This window comes from Lactuca serriola, chromosome 6 (genome assembly GCF_051521515.1).
Source record: "Lactuca serriola cultivar US96UC23 chromosome 6, Lser_US96UC23_V15, whole genome shotgun sequence".
Classification (NCBI taxonomy): domain Eukaryota; kingdom Viridiplantae; phylum Streptophyta; class Magnoliopsida; order Asterales; family Asteraceae; genus Lactuca; species Lactuca serriola.
Window position 1 is genome coordinate 35645525 of NC_136413.1, and position 10649 is coordinate 35656173.

Consider the following 10649-nt stretch of genomic DNA (forward strand, 5'->3'; position numbering starts at 1 on the left):
CTTGTAATGCCGAGTCCAAAATGTGGTCTTCTCCACGTCCTCCTCTCTCACTCTCACCTGATGATATCCAGACCTCAGGTCTATCTTGGAGAAACAAGATGCACCATGAAACTAATCAAAGAGGTCATCAATCCGCAGAAGGGGATAACGGTTCTTCAACGTTAACTTTTTCAACTCTCGATAATCAATGCATATCCGGTGTGAACCATTCTTCTTCTTGACGAACAGAATCAACGCTCCCCATGGAGAACTGCTTGGTATCATGAACTGCTTGCCTAGCAGCTCTTGCAGCTGAGATGACAACTCCTGCATCTCAGGTAGTGCCAAGCGGTACGACGCCTTGGCAATCGGGGATGCACCCAGCACAAGTTCAATCTTGAACTCGAACTGCCTCTCAGGAGGCACACCTATAAACTCCTTCGGGAAGACATTAGCAAAATACCTTACCACTGGGACCTCTAAAACAAAAATCTTATCCTTAACGCGAGTGTCAACCACATAAGCTAAATAACCTGCACACCTGTTCTGAATATACTGACGAGCCCTGGCTGCTAAACAAAACCCTAAACCGACCCTGGTGCCCTCTACGTAAATAACCAGTTCTCCCCCACTTAGGGTTCGAACTACTACTCGCTGGCCGTCACAATCAATCATGTCACCAAACCTGCTCAGCCAGTTCATACCCACTATTAGCTCAACCCTTCCATATCTACTATTACGCATGCATCCCCCATGGGGATAGGGACCAGATCAATCAGATAAGGCACCCCGAAGATCTCTAGCACACAACCTGATATACCGCAGATGCAGAAAACTCGTGTTCTTTGGAGATGGAAACCCGCAACGGACACTTTAACTCCCCAATAGGTGTATCAAAATCCCTACTGAATGATCGAGATACAAAAGACCGACTCGCACCCTAGTCAAACAACATAAGAGCAGGAAAAGAGTTCACAAGGAACGTACCTATCAGAGGCATGTATATAAGCATAACACAAAACATAATCAACAGAATAATGAATATATACATACCAGTCACAACATCTGGGGATGATCTGGCCTCCTCAGCAGTGAGCTGAAAAGCATGACCTAGAGCCCTCGGGAGCTCCGCCCTCCCTTGGCGCCCATCGGTGATCCTCAAAGCAACAGGAGTTAGGGCTTACGCTGGCTTTCCGACAAGCATTGGACAATTGACCTTCATATGGCCAACCTGGTCACAATGACATCAAATCCTGGAACTTGTAATTGAGGCCAACTGACGACAATCCCGCGCTTAGTGCCCTTCCTTGCCACATTTGTGGCATCCACTACCTGATCGATAGCCCCCCTCATAAACCTTGCCGTACTTCCTATATATGCGGCCCCTATGACTCTCAGATCTAGTATCAACATCCTTGAACCGCTTCGGTGCAGGCTACGACTGCGCTGAGGCTTGTCTCTGGTCCCTAGTCTGCAACTCTATCTCAATCTTATGCCGCCTGGCGGCCTCCCACAACTCAAACAAAGAACCATAACGCTGAGTCAATACAAACTATTTGATATCCGTCTTAAGCATACTCAAGTAACGAGTCATCTCAGCCTGATCAGAAGCAGCAAACTCATGACAAAAAATGTGTGACAACCCCAAATCTAATTCCGTTACAAATCCCATTTCACTAACGGAACGTGTCACTATACGTTATTTATGTAATATTTGGAACCGTCAATATCCGAATATCTAATTTTATGCATGACTTAACATTATCATAAGAAATATAACTCGTATGTGTTAACCCCGTTTAACCTAATAGAGTTGTATTACCTTTTTTCTACCACTTCACCCGGGTAAAAAGTTTTAACCCAGTTAAATTTAAACATCGGGTAGCCGTGTATCGGGTGCATTTCCCGAGACATATGCAATGAGTGTGCACAACATTTGAACACTCATTTACTACACACCCACTCTCTCTCTCTCTACTCTCTCTCTAGACTCGAAAACGACCCCGATTTCCGCTAATTTCCGACTTCCAAACGTAAGCACTCATCCTCTATCTTATTCTAGACATGCTTCATTGAATTTGAGGGCCAAAAATCATAGGAATCAAGATTCAAAGAGGAGTTTACGGCCTAAGAAGCTCCTTAGGCCGTAAACCCCCAAAACCAAGCCAAAGACCAAGTTTTTCCTTCTTGTATGTTAGTATACTAATTAAGGCTTATAACTAGAAGGGTTTGGACCTTAAAACACAAGAAAATGATGCTTAAAAAGGAGTTTACGGCCCAAGCATGTGCTTAGGCCGTAAACACCTCAAATACCCCATAAATCTATGTTTTAAGCCCCAAAAACACTTCTAGGATGTTTGGTAAATTAGACTTGACTCCAAGGAACACTTAAATGCATCAAACAACTCCATTTGAGGCCAAAAAGAGGAGTTTACGGCCTAGCTTAAGCTTGGGCCATAAACACCCAAGAAATTGTGTCAAACAAGTCCTTAAACTACCCTAATGCATGAAAGGAATTTATCTAAGGCCTTTGGAAGTGTGTTGTACCATTAAACACCTCATTTTGACACCAAATGAAGATTTTACGGCCAAGGATGTTCTTGGGCCGTAAACTCCCCAAAAATGTAAGTCAAATTGTTCCAAACTCACTATAGGGTCTTCTAGGATTTTCCTAAGCCATTTGGGACCATGTTGTACAAGTAAAACCTACATCTTGAAGGGTTTATAGGAGTTTACGGCCCAAGAACAAGTCTTGGCCGTAAACTCCCCAAAAATGTCACAAATTGTGATGTTTAATCCTCCCCTTTTGGTCCAAAACACCCACCACTAAATTAAGGAAGTGATATAAGGCCTTAAACATACACTTTGGGACACCACTTGAGTTTACGGCCAAGCCTAGGGGGCTTACGGCCGTAAACTCCCAAAGGGTGGCTTTTAGACTACAAACTATAAGAGAGTGAGCTCATGGACCCTCCCGTAAATCATCCATGGCCTTGTACCACTCCCGGGAACCCTTTCTAGGCCTTAAAACCCCGAAAACGACACTAGAATGTCCAAATACTATAATGAAGAGTACAAGATGATTAACTTCTTGTAAAATACATATTTCATATGAAATTAGGGTCCTAAAAGGTGCTCAAGTGGTTATTTGGTACCAAACGCTCAATCGACACTATTACCCGATTTACCCGATTCACCCGATTTCCGCGATTTCAGGTGAGTTCATACCCCTTCAATGAACCTTTCAAGTGTTTTACATGTTTTAGGGGGGAGATACAAGTTGCTTGTAAACGTTTATGTAAAGTTTTACAAAACGATTTCCGAGTTACAAGGATTAATCACATGTGATTCACTACTCTTAGTTCAAATCACATGTGATTTGTCCCTATGCCCTAAGAAAACGGATTTTACCCTTTACAAACTATTTTTAAACAGTGAATCAGAATTTATATGTTCTTTTGGAAAAATACTTTTATTTAATCAATTTGCTTATAAAAGGTAACCACTCTGATATATTTATATAAATAAGACTTGGAGGACTTAGGACCGATATCTCGCCTTATTTCCTGTTCTTGTTTGATTGTGGGCTTAGGGTAGTAGTTATCCGTCCGACTGTCGTTGATTTCTTACTTATATAAAATCTGTATATCAGTATGGGATACGAATATTACTGCTTTCACTTAATGCTAAAGTCACTAACGTGCTAAGAAACATCCCCACTAAGATAACCATAATAGGTATGGTTAGGGTCGCTACCGCTACTACTCGCTAAAGTTATTAATATCTACACTATAATACTCACTATTACTAGACGATACATTAGTAAGAGAATAAACTATGATCAATACTAACAGATTATTACACTATAACAATGGAGAAAACACTAAACAAACAATAATACACTAACCCGCTACGAGATACTCTATTCGCTATTAACTACGCCTGGAGTGTTCCGGCAGGTGACGACTCTACATGTATAGATCTATACGGGGCAGACGCTATTACATCCCGACTGTTAATCTCAGTCCGTGCCGTACAGGCCCAGGGATGCCACTACTCACTATACTGTGCATGACCGGGAAGGTCATGGGATCCTCTATTATCCTCACTATTAGTAATATACAAGGAATACGCTACAACTACTCTAAAATACCACACCAAATGCTAAACTGCATCCCGAAGTAAGTAAGTATCTATCACTAAAGGAAGCTTGCACCTCTATCACTGATTACAGGCTCAACCTATTCCATCACACTTGTTATTTGGAGATTTGCCAATATGTTTTTACAATAATCTGTTTCAAAGAAATGAAGAATGTATATTTCTCACCGATTGTCATTTACAATGTATTTTCTGGAAAATATGGGATTTTCTAAAGTTTCTACTACTTATGAACATAAATGATACATTTTTAGCACTAATGCTTTGTATACAAAAACTCACACTAAACTCTTATGAACTCACCAGCTTTATGTTGATATTCGTTTTCAAAATAACTTGTATCTTCAGGTCAAAGATAGACAGGTTCAGACGCGACATTTTTGGAGAAGGTGGAGCATACAAGACCCATCTCTTATTTTTGATTTATTTTTGGGTGGTTGTTAAACATTACAAAACACGCTTGTAACTAAATTCACTATATAATGTTATGGTTGTATGCTTCTTGTTTCTACTATTATGCAATTGTGATGATACTGTTCACTACGTCATCCACCCCAAAACGTATTCCGCCGTTATCGGTTTTGGGGTGTGACAGATTGGTATCAGAGCTTTGTTTATAGTGAATCAAGTATATCAACCTATAAAAGATATACGAACTATAAACACTTCGGGACTAAAACACTCTGACCAAGAATATATACTGTTAAGTATCTAAAAGATCTAACTAAGTATATATATACTCACATCACTATAAAACACAGGAATCCGTATTATTCTAGAACAAAACAAAAGTATTAAGATTGTTGGGCAGCACAATTGGGTTTAGAGACATATAGTCACATTCAGGATGATGTAGCCTGATCAACTACGTTTTCCTGAGGGTGACTAGCATGTGCCTAAGTTCGGTTGTGATGTTGCAACAAGTCTAAAACTTACCAACAATACCACAATAACGCTAACATAAGAATACTATAGGAGTATTCTGTATCTCTAGATTATACGTATGTGTTAACAACAAGGGTCGTTACTAGTAGGACAATAGTTGCTAAGTGGATACACCACGATTACATGTGATTGGGGCGCTATAGACTCAGAATCTGCAGCCTTTGCTTCATTCCCTGTTCTTGTTTGATTGGGGGTCTGAAGTTAGGGTGGTTTATTCGAAGGACTATCTTGCTTCGATTACATGTAATCGGTATGCACTATGCAAGTATTGGGTCAACTGATAATGATTCTCCCTATAAGTATCTTAGAATAGTATGTCTATTAATCTTCTTTTCCCCCTTTTCTCGCGTAGATAGCATGGCTGGCTTCCACCTACCCGGTGATCCGTACTTTCCGAACCAGGGCAATGGAGGATGGCTCGAAAAAGAGTCCGACGACGATCACCCTATTCCTTTGGATGATCATCATGCTGAAGGCTTTTCGGATAGCTCGAGCTCCGAGCCAGAAGTCAACAACCAACCTCCTGAAGCCCCGAACCCTAACCCCCGACCGGCATTTCAGGGCCCCACTCCTATGTGGGCAATGTCCTTGCATCGATGGAGCGAGGAGCAGGGTCAGCCCTTGCCTTACAATGGAGACCGAAGCTTCTACAACATAAGCGAAGGAGGATCAGCAGATCGGGTTCTGCCCATCATGATCCGAAGAATTGCCAGGAATGTTGAACAAGGTCAAGCAGCTATTGGGCGAGTTGTGGATGTGGATGCCAACTCAAACCTCAACACAGTTCGCATCCGCCAACTCGAAGAAGCCATGGACAGGACAAGGAGGACCAACGAGGCTCTGCAGCATCAGCTAGCAGCATCCCGAGCTGAAGTTAGGGAACTCCGAGCACGCCAAAGGACCCATGATCGACACCTTCAAGAAGTTATGCGTCAACTGGAGGATCTGAGGATTCGCCCGACAAGCAGCCGTCGCCAGTAGAAGACATCTAGTTACCTCACCCTTTTGTTTAAAGGACTAGCCTTTTATCTCTATATTCCGTAGGTCTCTTGTCTGTAAACATTCCTAGTTTAAAAGTACTCTAGCTGAACCTCTAAACTGCCAACATTTTCTCTATGGTATGATGTAAGACCTACTACTAGGTCAATTTTCATGAACTTCTGTTGCATCATTAATACCAGTGTATTGGCAGATGATTTCTCTATTACTATAGCTCTTACCCTGATCTTGGATTATGTTGATTTAATCCACGAAACACTCTATTCATATTCGCAATAGGCTCTTACTATTGCTATCATTTCTATGATCTTCCAGTAAAGGATGCCTCCACGAAAGCGTCCCAGCAGAGGAAGACCTGAAACTCAAACCCCTCCTCCACCACCTCCTCCTCCGCAGTTCGATCCGGTGCTATTTCAAGCAGCTGTGACTGCGGCTGTAACAGCAGCCATGGCCCAAATGAACTCGGGTGATGCGAGCGGTGGAAATTCTAGATTTGGTGAAGTCCACCAACGAGTGCAGGGATGCACTTATAAGGACTTCATGAATTGTAAACCTGCTTTCTTCGATGGTACCGGAGGAATTCTGGCATTGTCCCAATGGTTCGAAAGGACCGAAGCTGTATTCGAAATGTGCTCTTGTCCCGAAGAGAGCAAAATCAAGTTCGCTACCGCTACCCTCACTAACAGGGCTTTGTCATGGTGGAACGGCCATGTCAACGCACTCTCCTTGGTCACAGCCAATGCCATGGGCTGGGACACTCTAAAAGATCTCATGAGAGGAGAATACTGCCCTAGGGGCGAAGTTCAGAAGCTTGAGGAAGAACTCTGGAACCTCAAGATGAAGGGGACCGACATAACGGCTTATACGGCCAGGTTTTGCGACTTGGCGGCTATGTGTCCCAACATGATCCCCTCTGAAAGCAAGAAGATTGAACGTTACATCTGGGGTTTAGTGCCCCCGTATCGAGGAAATGTTTTGGCTTCACACCCTACCACTTTCGACAGCGCCAATGAATTGGCCCAGAGTCTGATCAATCACGAAATCTCCTCCACTCCAGCAACAACAACCACTGCACCATCCGGATCATCCGACAGAAAAAGGAAACGATGGGATAAGAAGAAAGGCAAGAAAACTCAAACCGCCTCCAGGGATCAGCAAATTGTGGCGGTTCATGCTGCCACCACCCCGGCCGCACCAGCTGCTCCAGCCCCACCGAAAGCTTACAGTGGGAATTTGCCTAAGTGTCCCAAGTGCCCTTTTCACCACAACGGTCCATGCCGTGAATTGCAGTGTTCCAACTGCGGACGGAAGGGCCATACTGTCCGATTTTGCAAGGCCCCTCCTAAACCTATTACACAGGTTCCTGGTACGGGAGTGACCCCGACGTGTTATGGCTGCGGCGAAGCAGGCCATTTTAAGAAGAACTGTCCGAAGACCGCAAATGTTGGGGGAACTGGAAGATTACTTGCTATCGGTCACAATGAAGCAGTAGCCGATCCCACAGTGGTCACGGGTACGTTTCTTCTCAACAACTCTTATGCATGTGTCTTATTCGATAGTGGTGCAGAAAGAAGCTGCATAAATCAAAACTTTAAACACCTACTCAAACAAACCCCTTAACCACTAAAAGAAACATTCGTTGTAGAAATGGTTAATGGGAAGACAGAAAGCTCTAATGAAATCTATATGGGTTGTACTCTCACGTTAGATGATCACCCCTTTTTAATCGATCTTATACCAGTCTCAATCAAAAATTTTGATGTCATTGTTGGTATGGATTGGCTAAGCCTTCACTACGCCGACATCCTATGTTCCGAGAAAGCCATTCGCCTGAACTTTCCGAATCGAGAGACCCTAGTGATATACGGAGATAAGCCAAGTACGAACCTTCGTATCATCTCTAGTATTCAGGCTCAGAAATACTTGCGCAAGGAATATCGCGCCTTTCTTGCTCACGTCGTCGACACTAACCAGAAATCGAAAGATCCAAAAGACATTCCAGTAGTATGCGATTTTCCTGATGTCTTTCCGGAGGATCTCCCAGGCCTACCTCCTAAACGACAGGTTGAATTCAGAATCGACCTAATTCCAGGAGCTATCCCCGTAGCTAAGTCGCCCTACCGCCTAGCGCCTGCCGAAATGCAAGAACTATCCGATCAACTCAACGAACTGCTTAGCAAGGGTTTTATAAGACCGAGCTTCTCACCTTGGGGAGCTCCGGTCTTGTTCGTGAAGAAAAAGGATGGGTCGTTTCGGATGTGCATCGATTATAGAGAACTCAATAAACTCACGATCAAAAATCGCTATCCTCTCCCTCGTATCGACGACCTATTCGACCAACTCCGAGGAGCAAGTTACTTCTCCAAGATTGATCTTAGATCGGGGTATCATCAGTTACGGGTGTTAGAGGAAGATGTTCCGAAGACAGCCTTCCGAACCCGCTACGGGCATTTCGAGTTCGTAGTGATGCCCTTTGGACTGACTAATGCCCCTGCAGTATTCATGGACTTGATGAATAGGGTATGTCGTCCATATCTAGATCAGTTCGTCATCGTCTTTATTGACGACATACTTGTCTACTCTCGGAGCGAGGAAGAGCACAGAAGCCATTTACGATTAGTACTGGAAACCCTGCGATCCGAGAAGTTGTATGCGAAGTTCTCTAAGTGCGAGTTTTGGATCCGGAGAGTAGAATTCTTAGGCCACGTGGTCAGTGAAGACGGAATCCACGTGGACCTCTCCAAAATCAAAGCTATTGAGAACTGGTCAGCACCAAAGATGCCTACGGAAATTCGTCAATTTCTAGGCCTCGCTGGCTACTACCGTCGGTTCATCCAAAATTTCTCTCGGATTGCAAAACCCCTCACCATGCTAACCCAGAAGGGTGTATCATTCGACTGGGAAGAGAAACAGGAGAAAGCATTTCAGACCCTGAAGCGAGCCCTATGCACCGCACCAGTATTATCCCTTCCCGAGGGGACAGAAGATTTCATCGTTTACTGTGATGCATCCAATCAGGGGCTCGGTTGTGTCCTGATGCAACGAGGCAAGGTTATCGCCTATGCCTCGAGACAACTAAAGAACCATGAAGTGAATTACACTACTCACGACCTCGAGTTAGGAGCGGTTGTCTTTGCACTAAAAATCTGGAGACACTACTTGTATGGGACGAAGAGCGTGGTGTACACTGATCATAAAAGCCTCCAACATATACTAAACCAGAAGGAACTCAACATGAGACAGCGTCGATGGGTCGAATTACTTAACGATTACGACTGCGAAATTCGATATCATCCGGGGAAAGCCAACGTAGTAGCGGACGCCCTGAGCAGGAAAGAATATTCCGGACGAAGAACCAAGTCGATGACAATGACTATACATTCACATCTATCCACGCAGATCAAGGAGGCTCAGCTGGAAGCCTTAAAGCCTGGAAATGTGGCGGGAGAATCCCTGCGCGGAATGGATAAAAATCTGGAGATTAAGGGTGACGGAGCCTATTACTTTATGGACCGAATCTGGACTCCACGCCATGGAGGTTTCAGAGATTTGGTTATGAGGGAAGCACACAACACTCGCTACTCCGTCCACCCGGGTTCAGATAAGATGTACCTGGATCTCAAAAAGCTTTACTGGTGGCCGAACATGAAAGCAGAGATCGCTACCTTTGTAGGTAAGTGCCTTACTTGCGCAAAGGTCAAAGTAGAATGTCAAAAGCCATCAGGACTCCTCCAACAACCGGAAATACCAGAATGGAAGTGGGAGCGAATCACAATGGACTTTATCACCAAGCTGCCCAAGACAGCAGGTGGATTAGATACCATATGGGTCATCGTTGACAGGTTGACCAAGTCCGCCCACTTCCTACCCATCAAAGAGACGGATAAGATGGAAAAGCTCACTAGGACTTATATAAAAGAAATAGTGCGATTGCATGGCGTCCCTATATCTATTATATCAGACAGAGATAGTAGATTCACCTCTAGATTTTGGCAATCATTACAAAAGGCACTAGGGACGAGACTGGACATGAGTACAGCCTACCATCCGCAGACTGACGGGCAAAGTGAGAGGACGATCCAAACCTTAGAAGACATGCTGCGAGCTTGTGTGATCGACTTCGGGAAATCGTGGGATACACACTTACCTCTTGTGGAGTTTTCCTACAACAATAGTTATCGCACGAGCATCAAGGCAGCTCCATTCGAAGCTCTCTACGGCCGGAAGTGCAGATCCCCTTTGTGCTGGGCCGAGGTGGGAGACACTCAGTTAGCTAAAGGACGAGTTCCTGACAGCGCCATCACTGGTCCAGAGATCATTCGAGAGACGACCGAGAAGATTGTACAAATACGTGAACGACTAAAAGCCGCTAGGGATCGACAGAAAAGCTACGCCGACAAACGAAGAAAACCCTTGGAATTCCAGGTGGGAGACCGGGTCCTTCTGAAGGTCTCGCCCTGGAAAGGCACGATACGCTTCGGGAAGCGTGGAAAGTTAAACCCGAGGTACATAGGGCCTTTTGAGATTATTGCTAGAATTGGCCCCGTAGCTTACAAACTAAACTT